This window comes from Sturnus vulgaris, chromosome Z, assembly GCF_052056855.1.
Source record: "Sturnus vulgaris isolate bStuVul1 chromosome Z, bStuVul1.hap1, whole genome shotgun sequence".
Classification (NCBI taxonomy): domain Eukaryota; kingdom Metazoa; phylum Chordata; class Aves; order Passeriformes; family Sturnidae; genus Sturnus; species Sturnus vulgaris.
In genome coordinates, this window is record NC_142283.1 from 78,135,808 (window position 1) to 78,159,149 (window position 23,342).

Consider the following 23,342-nt stretch of genomic DNA (forward strand, 5'->3'; position numbering starts at 1 on the left):
GGAGTATGGGAATCTTTAAATGCTGTGAGGTAGGTGAATCATGTTTCATGCAGAACCGACATGGGATTGTGTTCATCCAGATACCAAGAATAGCTTTCCGGAGGCCTTCATGAAGTGAAATACACATTTTTCACTGCCTGCTGACTTTGTGATTGTGCAAATATGTAAATTCTTTATATGAGCCTTCTTTAGTAAAAACATTTACTGTCCAGGAAAGGAGTTAGAAGACTCTAAAACTGTCAGATGATCACTTTTAACTAGAGTTTTAAAACCAAAGCTGCTTTCTTCTTCAAGAGGCCTGCAATCACAAAACAGGATAACATAGAGAGAATTTCAATAAATAAGCTGGATTTCACATGGAAATCATGAGGGAGTAACATATTTTTAATGCAAACCATATTGTATCATACATCATAAATCCAGGGTATCCCTGAGTTTTATGTATCAGAGTTCATGTGCAAGATCTTGTAGCCATAAACCTCATTGTGAAAATTATGTTCCAGTTTGAAATTTGCCTTTAAGATCATCAGTGACAAATAAATGACAAAATCTGTGACAACATGGCATGTCTTTTGACAAATATCCTCAATATTTAAAATAGCAATACAAGATGACATATGCCAATGACAATTCATTTTGCCCTTCATCATTACTCTCTCATGATGTAGCACACCAGTCAATGGAAAAAAAAAAAAGAAAAAAGATATATAGAACCATTTCACATTGATCCAATTGATTGGCATATATAGAATCATTGACCATGCTGTGTTTGATGGGTCAGCATTTGTCTGCCTGTCAGTTTTATTGTGTCTGCTATCAATGTGATTGGACCCTGGGGCTTTCGAATTACAGTAACATGGTGTGCCATACTGGGAGGAGAAGATCAAACTGGAAAATAAAGCAGTTCACAAACAAACTAAGGGAATGTCTTCCCTGTGTATTAGCAGCTCAGTATATGCAAAGATAGATGGCATGTGTCTTGGATAAGTGCCCAAGCTGAAAATATGCCACTCTAAGATTCTCACAGCATAAACAGTGAAGTGCAAGAAGTAAATGAAGAAATAGGAGCTATGGAGTCCAAATGCACACCAGCACAAATAATGGTTACTGTTCCTAATGATCTGTTTGGGAAAGATTGCAAAACAAGGTTGTTGGCTGCTAGATTAGGCAAGGCAGAGTCTGGGCTTGGGAATATCTGCCCTGTTCAGTGTGCTGCACACAGCTGAGACTCCTTTCCTCCCTCTTCCTTAAGAATGGATGAATTTCCCCTTTCTGAGTGGAAAAAACAGACACATTTCTTCTGTGTTCGGCAAAGAATGGTACTCTGTGTAAGCTGATTTACTTTACATTTTCTGCACAGGTGTTCCTTGCTGTGTAATTATAGTCTGTCCCCATCTTAGCATGTTATTAGTCGGAGTTAGTGATGCTCCTTCAGAATACTTCAGAAGGAAGAAAATAGTGTGAAAGATTCATGAGACTACAGAGCAACAATTTTACAAAATTATTCCTGCCTTCTTCTTCTAGGTTTTGATCTGACTGTTGCAAAGTGCAATGCAATTAGAAACTGCATGACCATTTTTATTACAAGGCAAGCTATGCAACATCAAAGAAGTAAAATTTTCAGTCCCACTGAGCTACACAAGCTGAGGATAATTGCAGAGTTTTACTGGCCAAGACTTGAAAATGTGAGCAAATACCTTAATGCACATCACAAGAGAGCTAAAATCAAAATAACATACATAAAAAAGGCCAGTTTCTGGAATACAGAGGAATTGCTGGTTATGCGGATGAGAGGTTAAATGACTCAAAACAGGGAGATTTTGACTCATCTGCAGTATCATACAATTTTAAAGATGCACATGTCTTTCAAAAATAAGTCTGTGTAGAAAATTTGTAAAAGCACATTTTATTTTAAATAAATACATATATTTGCTATTTAGTGAACATGGTGAAATTTAAAAGATCATTCAAAGACTATTATAAGATTTTTCCCAGCTCTTTCCTAAAAGTCTACTATGAAAATAAAGAATATATTTCTCTGGAGAGCTGTAAAACCAATAGACAAGTTTTCACACATTCATTTTTCTTTCTGTCCCACAAGTAAGTGAATAGCATTTTTTTTATTGTTAAGAATCCTCTCTGTAAGAAGTATATCCAAAGAGAGCACCCTGGTCTAGTGGAAGGTGTCTCTGTTCATGGCAGGGGGGCTGGACCTAAGTGATCTTTAAGATCTCTTCCAATCCAGGTCATTCTGTGTTTCTATGATTCTGTGAATTTATGATCACCTAGCAACAAATCTATTGGCTAAAACAACCTCAGTTCCAGAAGATTCGTTGGAAGTTTTTAGATATGATACAGCAGGTATGTGGATCTATATTTCCTATTCAGGAAATATTTAGAATTATGAATTCATATCATTATTCTGTTTGGAAAATATGTCAGAAGGATTCGAGATCAGAATACTGCTCAAAATAATGTGATTTTATAATTATACGCATTTTATGTACAATTGATTACAAATCATGCAGTCTAGTTCCCAAGTATTGCTCTAAACTCTAATATATATGTCCCTTTAACAAATATTGTGATAATTCCTGTTATAATTGACTTGCAGTTACACAGGGTATGGCCGAGAACAAAGTTGGAGAAATAATGACTCTGGGAAAGTTAAAACTGCATTTAAATGTTGCCAGTTAAAGATACTTCTACATCACACATAAAGACAAGACATTTAAAAAGAAAAGCATAATTAAAAAGACATATAAATAATTTAGGCGCCTGAAGACAACAGATGCTGCTCAGGCACAGTTTCAATAGATCTGCACACTGAAAATGCACGACTGAAGCCTTCAGCAGCAGAGCACAGGTCTGCAGAGCTGCTCTCAGGCACCAGGAGCTTACAGCTGTCCACAGTTATGGTCTGGGCCAAAGGCTCCCACGTACCAGCCACCAGGTTAATGAGCTCTGTGCCAGTTACTCGTGCCAGAAGGTAATGCATTCCTGTCAGCAAGCTAAATTATCAATGAGAAAATAAAATAGCGAGTGGGAAGTGCAATATCGCCCTTTCTGCACCTAAAAAGCAAAGCAAAAAATGGATTCAAGTCCCTAATGAAAAATCGAAGTTTTACAGTAGGTCTGAGCTTCTGCCACACTGTTAAAATAAAAAAGATAATGCATTGCAGAAGGGCAATTTGAAAATTCTTGATTTTTGCAGAAGGCATTTGCATCTTTGATAAACCTGAATCAAAGGACAAGAATTCGAATATTTGACTAGGAGGAAAACCCTGAGTAAATCATAAGAAAGGAAATTACTGTTTTCCCTATATTTCAAAGGTGCTCACTGTCAATTAATGTAGTTTCACTTTAACTGTAGGTTTTTTTGTTAATTAAAGTCTTTTCTTCTGCAAAGTCTCTATGGAGTGTTAAAAATGCTCTCTCCAACAGAGGCTTGAAATCACCTGAAAATAATGATTGTTCCTGGCTCACAAAGAGAAGATTCATTTTTAAAAAAGACAGACTGGTCCTAAGAGCATAGTAATAGCTACCACTGACCATTTCATTTGTAAAAAAAAAAATGATTCCTGTTTTTTTTTTTTTAATAATTGCTTGCTAAAGGTAGCTTTGATTAGCTTATGTTTATCCCTTACCTTGCAACATAAAGACAAAGTATTCATGTAAAAATCAGCTGTCAAATGTTCCTCTATAGAATATTCTGTAAAAGAGGTTATCATCCAGCAAAACTAAAGTTTACCTTGCTTGATTTTATGTCCATTTATTGTGTTGAAGTATGGAAGTATTTTTTCTTTCTGTCATATGTACTTGCACAACTATAATTTTATTTAAACACAGAGTTCCATTTTTTCTCAGTTTAGATGCTGAGCTAATCTAACAAAGAAGGTTTCACCAATCCCATGATTTTAAATGATGGTTGCCCTGTCTAAAGCCTTTCACTAACATAGGATCTACTCCATATTCATTTATGTCCATGGAATCACCTCCATTTATTATATTGAGCATCAGACCAAAAGTGCTATAAATTATTTATTATTTCAGTTGTTGGCCTGATTATTAATTCTCAGTATATGTACAAACTGTGTCGGAATATGTTTTCCTATGGAGAGAATATTTCTAAAAGAGCCTGCAGGCTCATACATATGTTTTCTATTAAACAGTCTTTGAGTATAAACTTAAGTAGGAGCCCCCACCTTGATTTTCAGATAACCTAGGCCTGTTCCCCAAATCATAACTCTCCAAACCCTCACTTCCCTGGAGAAACATCCATTCCCAATATCTGAAGATTTTTCCATTCAGTTTTCCTTGTTCAAACATCTGTTTCTGGACCTTCTCTGAAGGAACTGGATCTGAAATTTGCTCTCATCTAAACTCTTTGGTGATTCATAAACTCAAGATACCTCAGCAAAAAGGCTGTTCTGGAAGGATTTTAGAAGTCTTACTTTGTTAACTCTGAAAATGCATAAGAAGAACATAGCAGTGCTGTGATGCTCTTTTAAACAATCACAAAATCCCTTGAAAATAAAGGATTTTTTCATCTGGTTTCAAGTTCTTTGATTCAGACCTCTCAAGTGGAGGATTCAACACAGGTACTCTTTCTACCTGAGCAAAATGCTTCTTGAGATTCTTTATTTTTGTGCATCTCCATTACTTCAAATGGGTCAGAGGTACAATTTATACACTATGTACTCTGAAGAAATATTCAGGGAATGAAATACATAAAATTTACTCAACTTAAGTCTTTTCATCTAGGACAGTCTTGATATTCCCCAATACTTCAGATTCTTCAGGTGTCTGCATCCTAACTTAGTACATTTTTTTCTCAGGATCGAGTCACTTGAAACTTCCAAATAACCCTTCTGCACAGAGAGATTCTGCACAGAGAGAAGTAGATTAGGACTTAGGAGAGCTATGAGAAGCTGCTTCTTGTCAGAAGAAACCTTAAGTGCATTAGCCCCCTTCTTACTCATGCTTTTCTTTGCTCACCTATGTATGAAAAATACAGGGGTCAATCAAGAATATTGCAAACAAATGCAAGTAAATGTATCTGGAATAGAAATTCCAGTGAGTTCTCCATGTGCTATTCCTTACTGCTGCCATTTAGTTCAGTCTTTCCTCCCTCTGCATCTCTTTTTTTCTTTTTTTTTTTTTTTAAATGCAAATTATTAGAAGTATATGTTCATACAAAAGAAGACCAGAGCTTTTAAAACAATAGTCTGTTTGGTTTCCTCTAAATAATCTAGTTCTTTTATTCTTTTAAATACTCACTACATTAAACTTTTTATTACCACATGATAAATAGTCAAATGCCAAAATCAGAATTAAATAGATGGTATCATATATGATCTGCTCTCTTTATATGCTCTAGAAACATTTTCCCAGCTCTTTGGTAAATAACTCCATTCTCTATTAAATAAATCTGCATATTAAGATGAAAGAGAAAAATATTTAATATCAAAAAACCTCTCAAATGTGGGAGGTCATTAAACTATTCTGTAGCTGAGCTCTCTAATTGCTCTTTTGAACACGTGAGGCTCATTAGTTTACAAAAAGGTTTTAAAAAGGAGATATTAGAATGTAATTCAATTTATCCATTGACATAATGTTTGAATCCCTATTTATTTTTTTTTCTTCCATGGAATTGCTGGACTTGGTTATGTTAAGAATAGAGATGGCTTTCCAAGGCTTTTCTTGATACAAGAACAATCATTGATTTAGCTACTGGACAAGGATTATCTCTTTCCCCCAAGACAGTAACTGCACAACTGCACCCTTAAATGCTTCCTTCAAGTGAACTGCATATTTTTGTACCTAAGCCCAAAAGTGAGATCTTGGGTGCATGGAATGTAGGAATTCCTCTGTCGTCCTCAGCCTCTAGATGTTACAAGCGAGAAGTTTGTTTGATGTATGAATACTAAGATAGAGATCTGTCCTTTTCTAAGTAGGAAAAGACTTCTGTACCTGAGCCTAAAACTTTTTTGAAAATAATAAGTAGGTTTCCATCCTGTAAGATGTCAAAAATAATTCTCAGTGATTGAAATTGGCATTTTGTAGTGTTTCTGTATTCTCAAACTGGGCAAATTTTAGTCTTATTGCTTCTAAGCACTTATAAAAATTTGAGATTCTTCAACTGTTTTGTGAAATCAAAAAAAGAAAGAAAAGAGAAATTATTATTTTGAAGAACACTGCATTTCACATAAAACTGAAAATTAACTTCTATCTGATGTCAGTGGAGAAAGGCAAATCCTGTAAAATTTCTGCTGTGTATTTACCACTGCATGGGAAAAACTCTGAGAACTGCAGGAAGGTTAAGGGTAGGTATGCATATAAATGTACAGTGAAACTTCTGGTGCAGTTAAATAAAGAGAGGGTGAGTATTACACCTCTGTTCACAGCACAATGAAATCAAAATAAATCCTGCCACTATCTTCAGCTGGCTTTGGAGGACCCTGTTAACCACAACCTTATGTAACAAAAAGGAAAATCAACCAGTCAAGCTGATTAATTCAGTCAGGCTGATCCAACCACTCACAGAATATCCAGAAGAGGAGAATCACCTCTTTTTTTTTTTTTTTTTTTTTTTTTTTAAACATGGAGTATTATATTGTTGGTTCCTTTGATTATTGTTGAATAAAATTACCCCCAGAATTTGTTTTTTTTACCTTCCTTTGACAGTCTGTTATCCACAAGTGTATAATGAAAAGGCAGGTGCACAGTGTATTTTTTACACATTTTGCAATTACTGAATAGATTTTTATAAAGAGCTTGTTTTGGAGCAACTGTGTATCAGTTTTGAAAAGTACAATATTTAAGGGAAATTGGGCTTTAGCTTATTTATATGTATTTCAAGACACTTGACAGTAGTAATTTCTCTCATAAAGGGACTTTGCTGTAATCTTCTCCACAAATCTTGCAGCTGTATTGATGTTCTATCAAATGGGATTTGGGGACAGGTTTCATCTGCTTTGAATCTGGCAAAGGCTGGGTGGTTTGCATTTGTCTCCTTTGCAGCCTTTTGGAAAGTCATGTATTGAAGGTGTTGAATGCCTGATCTCATTCCCGGTATGTTTCTGCTAAGTAGCTTTATTTGGTGACAAAGGTCAAGAAGAAATGCTGATGTTTTTCCCAGTACTACTTTCATTCTACAGGGCCTTATTTACTCCTGAGGTCTGGCTATGCACTGAGTGTTCTAATACAGTTGTCCAGAAATAAATATAGAAAAAAAGTCAGGGAAATCCCTGTGGTTGGTCCCACAGCTGATGGAGACCAAGATACTCAGCAAATTGCTACTAAAATCCAATTAATTTTTATGTCTGACTTTCAAGATGGTGTATAGAGGAGCAATGGAAACTGAATTCTTGACACAGTAAGAAGATCCCTCTTGGTTGACTTTCTTAAGGATGAGGGCCCTTGCAGAGGCATCTACATAGACAGGAGTATTGGGCAAACATCACTGCCATGGAATTCAAAAAGAGAAAATGACAGATTCTGCATCTGAGACAGAGTAATGCTGGACACAAGCATAAACCTGGGGAGGAGTGGCCAAGTAGCAGCCCTGGGAAAAGGAACTTGGAGTGCTGGGGAAAAAGCAGGTCCAGCATGAGCCAGCAGTGAGCCCTGGAAACCAAGAGGACAAACTGTGTCCTGGGCTGCATGAAAAACAGTCTGCAAATTAATTGACTTAATCAAATAATGGTCTGACAGAAAGAGAATTCAAACAGAGGAAGAGTATCTTCAAACACAGGCAGACTTTCCAATATACATCATATGATAGGAAGCTCAATTTGTATGACCCATTTTAATGGTATGGCCAAGGATATTCCTTTCATGGAGCCTACCACACATAAGAGAGTGACATGACATAATTCAGCTTTTGGAAATCTGGTCAACTGAAGAATTACCCAGTTGCGTGTAAATATGTGCTCCTGCTCAATGTCTTTTGACACTTTAATGGAATACAGCTCATTACAACCACAGCATTGGTCAGGGGCGACTGGAATTAACCTGCAGTGTTCACTAATGGAGCTGCTGCATCCCTGAACACACATAAAGCAATTGTAAATATTGTTTTCCAATAAATTATTCTCATCAGACTTATGTCAGTTCTCAGAAAGTATAAGGGATGTAGTATGAGGCAAAATAACATAAGAGGAGTTGCCCTATATTGCAGTGACACAGGAATTGTAATATGGCACAGCATATGGAAATGTAAAGAGAAAACCCATATTTTTTGCAAAATAGAAAAAAGAAATTGACTAGATGTATCTATTTAATCTGAATATATGGTGACAGAGAGGAGCAGAACCAAAGGCCAGAGTTGATGAGAGCCTAGGCACAAGTAGGTGCATGATTTGGACCCCATCACCTCAGTTATGCACCTCAATGCCCAGCCCCATCCCACGATGGGGCCCATCCCACAGCACGAGCTGTTTACACTTATTGCACCAGACCATTCCACTGCTTGTGGAGGAAAGTAATTTGTTCAACTCAATTACTGTAGTCAGCCACTAGATAGCTTAAATTATATATCATCTGTCTCTTATGCAAAGTTCTCACTTCATTTGTCTCTTTGATTGTTTCAGATGCCACTTTGTCTTACAGAAAGTAACATAAAAGGAATCAGACAGCATTTATCAAATATCACATTTTCTAGGTCTAATGATCTGCAAATTTGACTCCCATTCTCAAAGAGGAAAGGTAATCTTAGGGATAAGATTTTGGCCTATGACTTAAGAGCTATCTATTTATCTCTTGGACCTAATAATAGCTGATTTCATAGTTTTCATTTCAGATTTTCCATAGTATCTAGAGGCAGAATATTATCCCAGTTCTTTCAGGAGGAAGTTGTAGTGAAAAAGCTCATGTCAACTGCAACTTTAGAGAGAAGTACACTTTACAGGAGTATTATGCTTGTGAGAGACCAAATGTAATGTAGTCAACTAAGCATTTAACAAATAAGGTATAGAAACACCAAGACATATTGGAATTTAGTTATCTAAGTAAGATAAGTAGTTTAAAAAGGGAACTCTCCTTATAAAAAATTGCTGCTGATACAGAGCTATACAAATTTCTGGAAATTTAGTACATAGTATTGAGTAGTACTTATCGTCAAGGAAGAAATAAATTCCTTTGCACACCCTCTCAGATGAATTACTTTTTGATAATTTAGATAATTCATCTTTGTAACACGCTATCTTTATTCTTGTATGAGAGGATGGAGACACATAATTGCACTTGCTCTCACCACAGAAACGCCAGAGTTGCTATTATCCGTAAGTTTTCTGCTCTCTAGAGGAATTAATTGTCTTGAAACCCGAGGGAAAGAAATATCATAAGGTACAAAGTATTTGTTGTCTCGGGATGAATTTTTCATGCCCGAGGATCGCTGACCGTGATGAATCAAGTGGTGCAGAACAAGAGATCAATCAAGAACAAGTGCCAGTGAAAGTGAGAAGCACGGCAGACAAAGTGATATCGATGTCAGAAGACATGTCTGCTCCACAAAGCTCTGACTCATCATTCACCAAACTCTCTGAATATGGTGATACCATTTTGAAACTGTTGACTTAACTTGCTTCAGTGAAACTATGAATATCAAGTAACTGTCTAGTAAGAATTGAATGCCTGAATGCAAGCAAAGCAAAGTCTTGCAGGCTATTAGCTGCCTTCAATCCTACATTTCTGGAAAACCTAGCTACTCTAAGATTAAAAATATTCCTTGCATAGATGTACTTTATGAAGTTGCTTCCTTTCTATAAAGATCCTTAAAACTATTTGCAGTAATATACATTTTGTAAAATTTCTACAAAACTTCTGCAGACAAGATTAAGACTGTCTAAATAACTGATTCCCCTTTTTGCCATATGTAGGAGCTAAATTATTTCCCTTGCAAAATGGATGAAAAGAAGATTGTAGTAGGACAGTCAGTGCCTACTGCTTGTCTTGCTGAAAATAAAAAATTCATAATCTAACTTGCTTCAATAAAAGTGGAATGTAACTGGAATCTTTTCCTCTGGGCATGTTGAATGTTACTGTGTTAGGGAAGTCCAAAGTTAAATTCATCAGTCTGCAAGAGCTAAAAGAAACTAGCTCTTTAGGCTAGGGAGTGAAAAATTTCACATGCTGAGTGGATTAAGGTCTGAGGAAGATACACATCAAACTGATGAGTACACTATATATTTTCAATTTAAACAAGTCCATTCTTTTCACCACAGCTATGAATGGGTTTAACAGAACAAAGATATATTTTTTAAAAGTTTGAGTTATTCTATCAGATGCATCTTATATAAATAAGAGGAAACATTGTTACGCTTTGCAACAATATGAACTGTTACTGAATTCTACAATTCATCATTTTCAAAAACTCTTGGTATCAATTACAGCAATCACCCTTTCCCAGAGCTGAATTATGGCTATTCCCACCTACCCTTAGACAGCTTTACATTCCAGTTGCTCACTCATCCAGGTTTGTCTCAAACAATAGAAAACATTAAGAGTCTAATACTGCCCTCCTCACGAACGTCAGAGAGCCTAGACATCTAGGTTCAGAATATTATCTGCATTAATTAACTTTAGTATCCAAATTTCTCCACACAGAATTTATTGCATGCTTCCTTCTGGCAAATCCCATGCCTGCTGAGTCTTGAACACCTAAGAGATGTCCCACATTTGAGTACATCAAAGTTGGAAATAAACAATTGTTTTTCTCTTGGAGTTCTTTCTGTTTGGGAGCAAATCTCAGGGAAAAGAAGCAAAACTGGATTCTGCCCAAAACATGGACAAGAAGGACCTGGTTGTGCCTCCACATCTGCTCAATAATCCAGTAGTTTTACCAACTAAGTATTATAGTATCGTAGAACAGTGTGGGTTGGAAGACACCTTGAAATTCCACCTCTTGCCATGGGCAGGGACACCTTCCACTATTCCAAGGTGCTCCAAGCCCCATTCAACCTGTCCTTGGACACTGCCAGGGGTCAGGCAGCCACAGCTTCTCTGGGCACCCTGTTCCAGGGCCTCCCCACCCTCACAGCAGGAATATCTCCCTAGTATCTCATCTAAACCTGTGTACTCTATTCAAAGTTCTGTTTGAAGAGATAACATGCTGATTACAGAGACTGTTTAATTTACCAGAAAGTATTGTAGATTCTCTAACCTTGAGCCATTATGCCTAGTTGTATCACCTTTACAGAATTTATCATAGTGTTTAGGGTTATTTCTTGGTTTGATTATTGAGGTGGCATTGCTGGATAGAGTTCAAAGAAGTTGTTTCCTGGTACCTGTTATGGAACTATGCTGCACATAATGATGGCTTGTAGCTAAAACATCTGCAAAGTTGCATCACTTAACAGCTTTAAAAAGGTATTTTGCGTTTGAACTTCAGAGAACTTCCTGCATACAAAGGAAGGCAAATATCTCTGATCTCATTTTACTCATGAGAAACAGCATCAGAGAGATGGACACTAGGCCACAAAATAGGACAAAATATGTAAATCATAGAAAAGGTTAAGATTCTGTCTTTCAATGCAAGTTTTGCTATCAGATAATCAGAGCAAAGTCGTCCCAAGTTACAGTGTCAGAAAACTGGGAAGCCTGGACCAGAAAGATATTTACATATACTCATTAATTATGTTTGCAATAGCTTTCTAAGTTCAACCAGCATTTGCACCAGCTGCTGCAATACCAGTGATTTGATTGCTGCACATGATGTAACTTAAATTTCTTTTTATATATAAGTAAATGATGAGCTTATTAATCAGGTACATTTATGAACTGAAAGACTGAAAATTAAAATCCAATAAAAGATTTATGGCTGTCTAGGGGCCATTAGACAGGACGTCACTTGAGCTTTCTGTGTCTTTTCAATGTCCAAAAATTAACAAATAAATATGTATTTTTCAAAAATAAATATGGCCCAAGATGGTGACAGGAGAAACAGCACAGAAATATACCCCCACAAACTACAGTTTTAAGCATTGTATCCAATCAGATGAAATAGGGAAGAAAATAGGGGAGGTGGGAGTTATTTTATATATATATTTTTTTGTGGCATTTATATCTATTAAATTATTTTTACTGAAAGAAAAAGGGACAAAAACTGATCTGTGTTTAATAACTGTCAATATTGTTCACTGCATTCCTCAGTACTTACTACTGAATCACTATTCCCTGCCACTGAGTAGATCTAAGATTTTGCCAAAAATGCAAAAGGCCAAGAAATGACTAGGCCTTTAAAGCAAAAACAAAAAAACCCAACAATAAACACTTGGACAGTGAGTACTGCATCCAGTGTCCAGAGTTGATGAGAGCAACAGCACTGTTGTTGAAGAATCTGTCCCACGTGGCACCAATTCTGCAGGGGGAATGCTGCTGATGCATTCCACTGGACCCTCTGCTCTGTGTTTGACTCCTGCATATGGTTGATGCTGGCCCAGATTTCCTCAGCTGTAATAGAACAGCTGAATTGAACAGCCCTGAGCTTCAAAAATAGCTTGGCCTCCTAGGCTGACCTGGAAGTACTGTACTGTATGGAGAAACTGAAATTAAAAACCTGCTGTGGAGGATGACTGTAATACTGGTCACTATGGGCTTGGAGAGATTCCCTCCAGGAATGGAATCTAACAGATTGAAGTCTCTGTGGAACAACAAGTACTTTAGAAATGGCAAAAAAGATATTGATGATGCTGATCCACTGTCTTAGGCTGCAATACAGGATATGACCAAAAGTGTGTATTCTATCACCATCTGTTGTAACCACGTGGGGCAGTGATCCTTGTCTCTAGGGGAGATATTCTCTGTTAATGGACCATCTGTTAAACCAGGTGGGGCAGTGTTCTTTATCTTTTCACAACCCATCCTTCCTCCAGAAAACATCTTCTGTTAATGGGCCACTAAGTCCTATTGTATGACTGATAAAATTACATCATCCCATTGGGAGATGCTCCAGCCAGGGGAAGGAGCTAAGAATTTCCTATCTAGATAAAATCTGAGATTTGAAACATAAGAGCAGCCTTTTTCCACTGGATCACAGAGGAAAACCAGACCCTTGTACATCATCACTGGATCTTTGGAGGAAAACTGCATCTTCTACAGGAGCACTGCTCTAACAGACCCACATGTGTCACTGCAGGAGGATGCAGCCACCATTTAATGGGACTGCTACCAACACCCTGACTGAGGGGTGTCAGCTTGTATTCTGACTCTGTCAGTGGTTTGGGTTTGTTTTTTGTAATACAGTAATATTTTAATTGTAATATTTTTATTTCAATTTAATTTAACTGTAATATTTAATTTTTTCTTAGTAAAGAACTGCTATTCCTATTCCCATATCTTTGCCTGAGAGCCCCTTAATGTCAAAAATATAATCATTTGGCAGGAGGGGGTTTACATTTCCCATTTCAAGAGAGGTGCCTGCCTTTCTTAGCAGGCACCTGTCTTTCAAGCCAAGACACCCACCACTTGGCAATGATGATTTAATTATGCTTAAATGTGCTAACCTCATTTCAGCTGCAGTAAAAGTACTGTACCATAGACTTCCTCCTGTGTGGAAAAAACTTCAAGCACTATGTAAATACCTCAGCACATGACCGTAAGACTCAGCTGGATTCAGTGGTGGTGTTCCCCAGGAACACAGCTGGAGAGTGAATATTTCAGGTGGCCTTCAGAAAACCATACACGTGTAAGGTGTACAGCACAATTATCTCCATGCCAACAGCAGTCAGTTTCAAACTATCATGTTTCTCAAAAAAATAAGTGAGGAAACAAATGAAAAATCAGTCAAGTTATAAACAAGGAGAGAAGATGTCCTGGTTTCAGTTTGAAACCAGGTGGAAAACCAATTTAGTATAGTGGTTTTGATTTGCCAATTTCAATATACTCATTTCCTATTGTGAGATAGGATTAGTAGCAAAAGCAAGGCAGGCCTAAACTTAAAGGGTGTAAAGAAAACTTTTATTAACAACATAAAGAAATAATAAAATTCAGAATAAAACCTTCAGACCAGCCATCCTTGCATCTCCCATACCCTCTTCTCTTTCTCAACAACAGCATACAGAAACACTTCAGTCAGTTACCAACTTAAGAATAATCTTTTTCAGTTCATTCTAGGGAGAGGAGCCTCCCCTTGTCAGTCTACAGGGACTCTTCCACAGGAGGAAAAAACAGTTCTCTCGTGGCTTCACTTTCCATGAATAGCAGCCGCCCTGGGATCTGCAATTGTGAAACTCCTCCCATCTTCACAGCTTTCCCAAAGCTGCCCTTATGGGCCATGTCAAACTCATAGGATATTAATTTTAAGGATGAGCTGTTCAAATGTAAAGGTTCTCTTCGTCTATCTCTCCCTGTTCATGCTCCATCTCTAAGAATAGAGATCTTCTTCTTCCCTTGGGGCAAAGGGTTTTCAGCACAGGTGCCTTTGCTCATGATCTACAAGTTCCAACCCCCCCATGTCTTTCTCCACCGTTTATAGGAACCTATAGTGTATTACAGTCCATCTCCACAGCTTACAAAAGGATTTTCAGCTTAAATTCACAGCATCACCTCATTCTCCTTCCATCTGGAACCTGACTCCTGCTTTATTGACTTTGGTGTCTTCTCTGTGTTCTTTTTCCCTCTCACTCAAGGGAGGATTGAAGGTCTGCAAGTGGAAAAGTTAAAATCTCACATGGACAATGTAACGGCTGCAGCCAGGCCATGCTGTAGCTGTGCCAGGATCTCAGGAGACTCAGGCCACGCTGGGAGGGACTGGTCAGGATAACAAGGACTCGGGCCAGAAATGGCAGTGGCTGCTCTGGAAAGGGAGGGGAGGGACAGCCAGGACCTCAATCAGCCTCCTTAGGCTCAGCTGGTACTCACTGCTGATGGCCACCATTCCTCCCTGCCAGGACAAACCAGCCCCCAGAAAAGGGGGCCCGGCCATGCTCCCTGCCAGGCCCGCAGGCCTCTGCAACATGGTGGAGCAGGGCCGGGCCCGGCAGGCCCTGGTACCTGCACTCCTGCTGGAAGAGAAAAGGGCCTTTCCCAAGTTCCCTCGCTTCAAAATGTGAATTCACAGAGACCAAATCCTCCAATTGGTTTCCCACGCTGGAAACCAGGCTGTTGGTTTCAATAACCAAACCAACCTCCAATTGATCCCATCAAGTCCCTGAGGAAGTTCTCAGGGAGAAAACTTCTGTGGATGCCCTCTTCTAAGTGCCAATTAATGCAAAACCAGCACAGAAGAGAAGGAAAATAATGCTGATTCCCACAGGATTTGTGGCCTCCAACTTTTCAACAAAACAGAAGAGCATGTTGGTATTAATAAACAGTTAATTATGATGTTATAGACATAAACTACTAAAAAGTTCCATGTTTCCTTCACTCTTTTTCATGCTATAAATAATTGTACTGGAAGTGGCTGTGGTGAAGTCATTTTTTTCATTACAGCCTATATGGTGGCAGGTTTTGGTTCTGTGATTTAACCAGTGCTGATAATTCACCAAAGTTTTGGTCATTGGTGAACTGCTCTGCACCTCATCGAGGCTGCTTCTTTTCCCACTGTGCCTCCAGCAAGAGTAGTCAAGAATCTGTGGGACACACAGCTGAGAGAGCTGATCTGAATTGATTGGAGAGATACTCATATAGTATGATATCATACTCAGGAATAAAAGCTCAAGGAAAGCAGGAAGAAGCAGAATCATTTATGGTTATGGTATTTGTATTCCTGAGCAGCCATTATGTGAGCTGAGGCCCTGCTTTTCAGGAATTGAAAATTGTCTGCAGTGAAAATTAGTAAATAAATTCTTAAATTTGTAGGTATTCACAGCTTTTGCTTCAGCTGTTTAACTGTTATCTCAAGTCACAAGCCTTCCCTCCTGAATTTCCCTCCTGAACTTGCTTCCTGAACTTCCCTTCCCTTCCTGTAGGACTGAGGAGTGAGCTAATAGCTGGATTAATCCACCATAATTGCTTTTGGATGTTGGCTGTGATCAATCCACTGTAATTGCTTGAACAAAGCTTATGTTTTAAACTTTAGAAACTCTCCTGTAGCCCAGAAATATGAATCCTATTAGCTGTTCTCTTCCATAATGTATCAAACACAAAACACTCTTGAGGTTCATTGCCTTTCCAATTCTCTTATAAACTGCGTTATAGTATTAGCTGGACACAATACTTTTTGATGCTTCTCTCCAAATCTACAGAAATTACAAGGACAATTCCTCCTTCTTTCCCTCTCTCTGCTCCATCCCACTTAACTACGCACCATTTTAACCACTTTAATTCAGATATTTCAGTGAGTAGGGCAGAAAATAGGGGTCAAGGCACTCTATGGTAATTTCAAAGAGAGTCAGGAACAAACACAGATTTTTTTTTTTCTTCAGCTGCACAATATTTCCCTGTTTTCCTCCCCTCCTCTCTGCACCTACTCTGGAGTGAGCGATTTCCCCATTAAGATGCATTCATTTGGCTGGAACTCTCAGTGTACAAAAAAAAAGAGTTGTATTCTTTCTGCTCTACTGCTAAGGTCAAGCTGCCAGTTTTCTTTGTGATGTGTGAGGCGGCACAGAACACAAATTGCATTTCCACTCTCTTCAGGTCTTCTTTTAAATGCCACAATACTGACAGTAATCACTGAGCTGAACTGATATGACACATAAAACACTGACAGAACAAATAAGGCCCATCCTATCTTGGTTTTCCACTAAGCAAACAAATATGTATTTGGTTGTCAGTTTAGCTAGAGAGGGTTCTGAAGATAGGTAACTTTTAAACACTGTAACATTGTGAGAAATTCATCGTATGCTAAACATCCTGACACTAATAAAAATACAGAAATAAACTAGACATATAAATAAAATAAAATAAAATGGGAACAGAAAAACCTTTCACCATGGATTGCAAATCAAAGCTCTTCCACATTGCCATATTTCTGGTAAAATATTTTATTAGCAGGAAATACATTTACAGTAAGTTTATGGGAAAAATAAAAATAATTTGGAAAGATAGCATGGACTCTACATAATACATACTAACATACATACTAACATAAACAGGTGGTATTTTACATTTCCTACTTCTCTCCTAAATTCTATCATATACTTAAGGGGAGAGCCTGCAAGAAGAAAAGAGACAAAGTGGGTGGAAAGAATTAGTACGCAGAGGCAAATAGTTCTATCACCAACATCTTAATGATTTTTTTAGCAGCTTGTTATGCACTAAACCTGAAAAGAATTATTCATGTTACTTGTCTATGTCATTGAACTTTGACTGTGAGCCAGGAAAACATTTGATTCCCTCAGAAACTTTCATCATAGTACAAACTGGTATTCTATCTACGTAGGTCATCTCCTGAGCAATGTCTACTGCAATATATCTAATCTGTTCCCAATCCACATCCTTTTTTGTTGAGATTAAATTAACATCAGTGATGCTAAAGATATTCCCAAGTGTTCCAACCCTGTGAAGTACTCACTGTCTATGATTTTTACTAATTTTATTTGTGATGCTTGAAGTCAGAAAGGGAGCAATTAAAATTGGAATAAAAGTTTCAATTTCTGCATTTTTCCTTCCTATATCCAATCAGAAATGCATCTTATTCACAGCTTGAAAATGTATTTGAATTACATCACCTTAAAGCATCCCAACATACAAAACTGGTTAAGTATTGCTTAAAACTTACTATACTCATGCTCATTCAGTATGTACAATGATGCTTTAGAAATATAAATTATATCTTTGCAAATCGATTTGATCCATAGTTGTTTTTAGGTAAATGAAATTGAAGAATTAAATCTTTTAATCAGTAAGTAATCTTATTCTTTAAATATGCTGTCACTGTCAATCAGCACAAGTTTTTAATCTCGCTGGCTTTTGCACAGCTTTCTCTAAATTCTTTGCATAACACATTGGCATTAACAACCATTTTCCTTAAAGAGTGAAAATGCATGTTACTTTACACTGAATAAACCTTACATGAGCATGTTTCAGGGATATGTGTATTTAAATGTGTTTATAGTCACTGGCATTTTGTTTTGATTTTTCCTCCTACTGCCACTTGTTCAAAATTTATTATAGTGAACTAGCAGTTTGTTTATATTGTTATGAGCAGTAAAACCTGGGGAGTGAAAACAAAGGTAAGAGCTGGGTCACAAAGAATAAGAGAAAACATATAGAAATACACATATATTTGTTTTGTATCTTGTCATTTTTATCCAGACTGGAGGAAAACAGAATTTTATTTCTTGCTACTAAAGGAGATATCCCTCTAGCATCTCTGTGATTCATTATTCCACTGAAGATTTTTGTGTGTGGAGGAATCCAGTTCTTCAAAGAACACAGAAGAGGCTGATAAATGCTGTGCCTCCCACTGATTTCACAGGATGTTACATATTGCTAAGGCTGGGACACACAGACTCCTCTCCATTCTGGATGGTTGTCAGAACATCACACATGAGAAGCATCGCTTTGCCTAGCACCCCATAAATTTATATTGCTGTTGGATTTACACAGCCTTGTACATGGCTGAGGAAAGCAAAAAAGACCTGTGCTCAGAAGACTTAGAATCATAGAAAAATTAATGTTTGAGAAGAGCTCCAAGATCATCAAGCTCAGCCGTTAACTCAGCATTGATGGGATCACCACAAAATCATCTCCCTAATCTCCACATACACAAGCTTTAATACTTCCAGAAGTAGTGAATCCAACACTGCCCTGGACAGCCTTTTGCAATGCCTGAGCATCCTTGCACTGGAGAAATATTTCCTAATTTTCAACCTAAACCTACCCTGGCTCAATTTGAAGCCATTTTCTCCTGTCCTATGGCTTGTTACCTGGCAGAAGACATTGAGCCATGCCAGTCTACAGCCATGAGGATGCCTCTCCAGCTTCCTACTCCAGAGAGCCACTGAGTGAGAAACATGGGAGAAGAAGTCACAGAGGCAGGGAAATTATCCTCTAGCATGACCTCTGTGAGCATTTTGGTCACCAGCTTGTGCAGCTGGTGTTGGGGTATGACCATGGATTATTAGCACCTTGTAGGATAACTGCCGTGGAAAGACAGCATCTGAAACCAATGATCAAGTAAAAATTGCTGCATTTTCCTTCTATACTTTTACTCCTTTATCATTCCTTTACTCGTCTGTTTCTAGTTTTCTGTTTTCTCAGTCTTTTTCTATGTCTTTATTTTTTTCTATTGTCTTGTTCTCTATTCTTAGTTGTTGATGTCTGTTAACATTTCCCATACAAACTGCTTGGATTGTTTCTTTTATATCTTCTCTTTTGACTTTTTCGTAATGCCTTCCTCATCATCAAATATCAGAGCCAATTGTCATTTTGAGCATGTTACCTGGGGGGAAAAAAAGAAAAAAAGAGGAAGCTTATGTGATGCACTCCTTGCTAAGTCAGACATTTAATAACTTTTAAGTATCCTCAGAAAGATGTGAAAAATGGAGATTTTGACTTCCACTTTTATAGGAACAGACTAGGGTTCTAGACAGAAACAGAGTGGGCACTGAGAGAGAGATTATATTTCAAAATCACAATTTATTTTTTTACATTGGGAAATCCATTGAAACTGCTTAAATGAAAGAAAGGCACAAGAACCTGATTTCTGAAGCTCATGGGTTTCTGGACCTCATACATTATACATTATATAATTGCATAATATAATAGATTGATATTTTTTCTCCTTTAATCCCAGGGGAGAAATAATGTGTTTCTAGAGTATATCTACAAATATATGGAACCTTCCTGAAGCCAGGAACAAATCTTTGGGCTGTACCCAGAGTCAGACACTGCACAGAGCAGAGCTCTGGCATGCTGTGTGTGATGAGTGATAAAATGACCATGCCACCAGACAGCCCAAGCAAGATTATTCACTGTGAAGAAAATGTCTAATGATTGCTTCTTAATCAAATTGAGAACATCATTTCTATATAATAAAGTCCAGGAAAAATTTAGAGAAGGGAGATTTTTAAAGCCTGCCAGGCGTTCTGGATGACTTCAGAAGCTGCTAGTTTTGAAACAACTGAGAATTTGACAACACTTGGGTTTGGTTTTTGAACATCCTGAATAAAAATCTAAAATAACAGTACACATTTTGCACGCTGCTAAAGAGACATTTCTGCAAAGACACTGCAGATCCTGTTCAGCAGGGAAAAGTTCAGTGTAACCCAACAAGCTGCCATGCAGGTAGTAGGCTAGTAAAGTTACTGAAGGAATCACAGAATCTGATAGAGCAATCAAGTTAGTAAAGGAATCACATTATTTAACAGATAATAAGATTTTCAGCTTGGAGTCCTTTATTCTGGGTATGTGAAAATGGACAAGAATTACAGAATTACATTAGCACTTCAAGGAGATTGCAAGGAAAGAAAATGTACAACAGCTCCTCTCATAACTGTAGTCAGTGTAAGCTGAAAAAGAACTATGTGCATCAGTCTCTCAGCTGATTACAGCTTTTACTTTGCCAAAACTTCTGAAATTAATTTTAAAAACTTATAAACATTTGCGAGCTCACTTTTGGGACTCCTGAAATAACCAGTTTAGTTCTAGGGTTTTAATGAAAATATAAAACATTGACTGAGTTGAAAACATAACTTTTTTGGACACCAAATACAAGACATCGGCAAGAATACATAACTTGGCATCTCCTGAGATAGTCTTTTATGCACACATTCACATGCTCATCTTTTGGATTTTCCCCACCCACCTTGAAACAGAGTGATTTTTGCCAAAGTCTCCACTGCTTAGTGGGCAGGTAATGCTTTAGCAGATTTCTAGGGCTTGCAGAAAAATGTCTTCCCAGGACCCTTCCTCTGAAACTGAGACCCTGCACAACACTCTGGTAACGCCCAATTTGTCACTGGAGCTGTGTAAGCATGATGGGACTTCAGCTTCTAGCAAAGAAAATTAGACAGGCTTGCAGGCATAAAGGGAGACTAATTAAAGTCAAAGAACAAATTAAAAGTGGAAAAGGATTACCAGAGGAATGGGAGGAAATAAAATGGAAAGTATGGAAAGAAAAGAGATGAAAGCAGCAATAGAAAAAAAAAAATTCTTAATTGTGCTTTCAAAAGTGTCCCTAATGGAATTAATCTCATCCAAATTCTAGCAGATAGCACGTGCCAAAAATGCTGCAGATGGCTCGGCTCAGCAGCAGGGATGGCTTGGAAGGGAAACGGTTCCTGTGGCTGCCTCAACAGATTGTTTACAGCGAAGATACCGACAGTGCCCAGTCATTGTCATGAAACAGTGCTTGTTCCCTTGTTTGAGACTTCAATCTGGGCATTTCAAATGACAGATTTGTGTGTGGCTGAAACTAGGAGAGTCCTTGATAGTCCAATCCCTGTTGCTGAGGAATAGCCTGGAAGTTTTTCTGTCTCTTTATAGCATGCACTGTGAATGGGAAAAGATGAGCAGTGCTCAAGTCACCAAAATCTTCACTCTAAGTGAAGCTCTGCTTTAATGAAACACCACGAAAAGCAGACTCATTAATATAACCTTCTGTGAGTACTACTAGAATGATAGAATATCCTGACTTGGAAGGGGCTTACAAGGATCATTAAATCCATGTCCTGGACCTGAGCAGGGCCATCCCCAGTAATCCCACCCTATGCCCAAGAGCATTGTTCAAATGTTTCTTGATCTCTGTCAGTCTGCTGCTGTGACCATTCCCTGGGGAGTCTGTCATTGCCCAAACACCCCCTTGGGGAAGAACTTTTTTCTGATATCCAAACTAAATCTCCCCCACCTCAGCTTCAGGCCATTCCCTTGGGTCTGTCACATAATTGTTCACATAGAGTGTGTAGGTGAAGACTCTGAATCATTAAATTCCAGTTCCATCCCTGGAACAGAGAACAGCAGGAGGTGAGCTAACAAATCTGTTTGCCTTCCATATGCACCACTGCCCAACACACATGAGGCGGCCCATACCTACCTTAAAAGTGCTCTCTCAAATTTGCAGTTCTAAAGGAGCCTTTATACTCAGAGGGACACATTTTAGTTCTGTTTGAGGCAACATAAATGACTTCTTTTGTTTTTTGTACACAAAAACAAATCCAATCTTGAGACTAGCCTGAGGATCTCTGTTTAGCACTCTGAACACAAGAAAACTGCTGGCTATCTACATTATTAGAGCCACATCAGCCAAAAGTCCTGATGACTATTAACACATCTCATAATTTTGAGGATGATAGTAAACCTTTTCTTCTATAAGAGAGTTTGTAAACTCTAAATGCTTTTTCTGTTCTGGTATATTTGCCCTTTAATGTTCAATCTCTGTAATGTGTTCTGTCTTAACGTAAAGCACTTAGACTAACAAAACTTTCACCAGCCTGTTCCTTTCAAAGACTCTTCCACAATCTGCTCCATTTTGCTTTTAAGCAAATCATTAAGGGCATATGCCCCTCATATTGACCAAAGGAAGATTGTCTTGAAGATCTTGTACAACTCTAATTCTACATGTTCTAATTCCAATTTCATCACTTAGCTTGCTACTCTTCATGAAGCAATTCTGTCTGCTTGACTCCTCAAATTTTGGAATATATGTGCTCTTCTCTTGATATTCATTACCTTAAAATACTGTGAGTTCTCCATCCCCTGTTCCAAAGGGGCATGGAAGTGACCAGCTTATTTGCCTTATCCAGGTGGGTATTCATCATCTGGATGTTATGATGGGAGAAGCTGGATAGATCAACCCACTCCCATCACAGCTGCATCCATTTACTGAATGTCTGTATATGTATGCAAGTTGTACAATAAAGAATCATGAATTACTGTCTACAGCAGCTATTTGAATATAGTCATAGTCGTTCGTCATCATAAATCACACTGTGTCTCTCCTTTTATCATCTCTGTTGGTTTTCTTTGAACATTGTCCTATTTATCAGGCATCTTTTAGTTCTGAAGAATCCAGGGCTCCAGATTTCTCAGCACTGGGTTGGTGTCTCACATCACCCTCCCCCCCTCCCCCACCATTAAATACAGAGGGCATAACTGAATCCTCCACCCCATAACCATTGAACTATGTGAACTGCCAAAATAATGAAAACGTCTTTTAATCATTTCCCTGAGGCAGAGAGTTCTGTCCACAAGGTCTGCCCATAGGCAAAAGAAATTGATTAATAAATAATGTATTTAATGCTTTTAAGTGGATAACATATACACTAAAGATAAATGAAGAATATCAGAAAGCGGTCCAGAAACATTTGAATTATCTGATTCAATGGTCCCAAATAAGCTAGCACATATGAAAATGCAGAATTTAGGTCATCATGAGAGATGTGAAAGAGAGCACTAGGGGAAAGAGAAAATAGTTTCAAGTTGCTACAGATATTTCTCTGTATGTGACCTCTGTG

At 37.9% G+C, this 23,342-nt stretch overlaps 1 protein-coding gene and 1 long non-coding RNA gene across 2 annotated transcripts in view; both read right to left on the bottom strand.

Moving 5' to 3' along the window:
• The window catches only part of RIT2 (Ras like without CAAX 2), a 176,925-nt gene that overhangs the window by 146,777 nt on the left and 6,806 nt on the right, over positions 1–23,342 (bottom strand). The window lies entirely within an intron of this gene.
• LOC148219953 (uncharacterized) lies at positions 16,905–21,831 on the bottom strand. Its single transcript, XR_015799587.1, has 2 exons — positions 21,737–21,831; positions 16,905–19,330 (listed from the first exon to the last, which is right to left on the bottom strand). It is a non-coding gene; the product is annotated as an uncharacterized LOC148219953 (long non-coding RNA).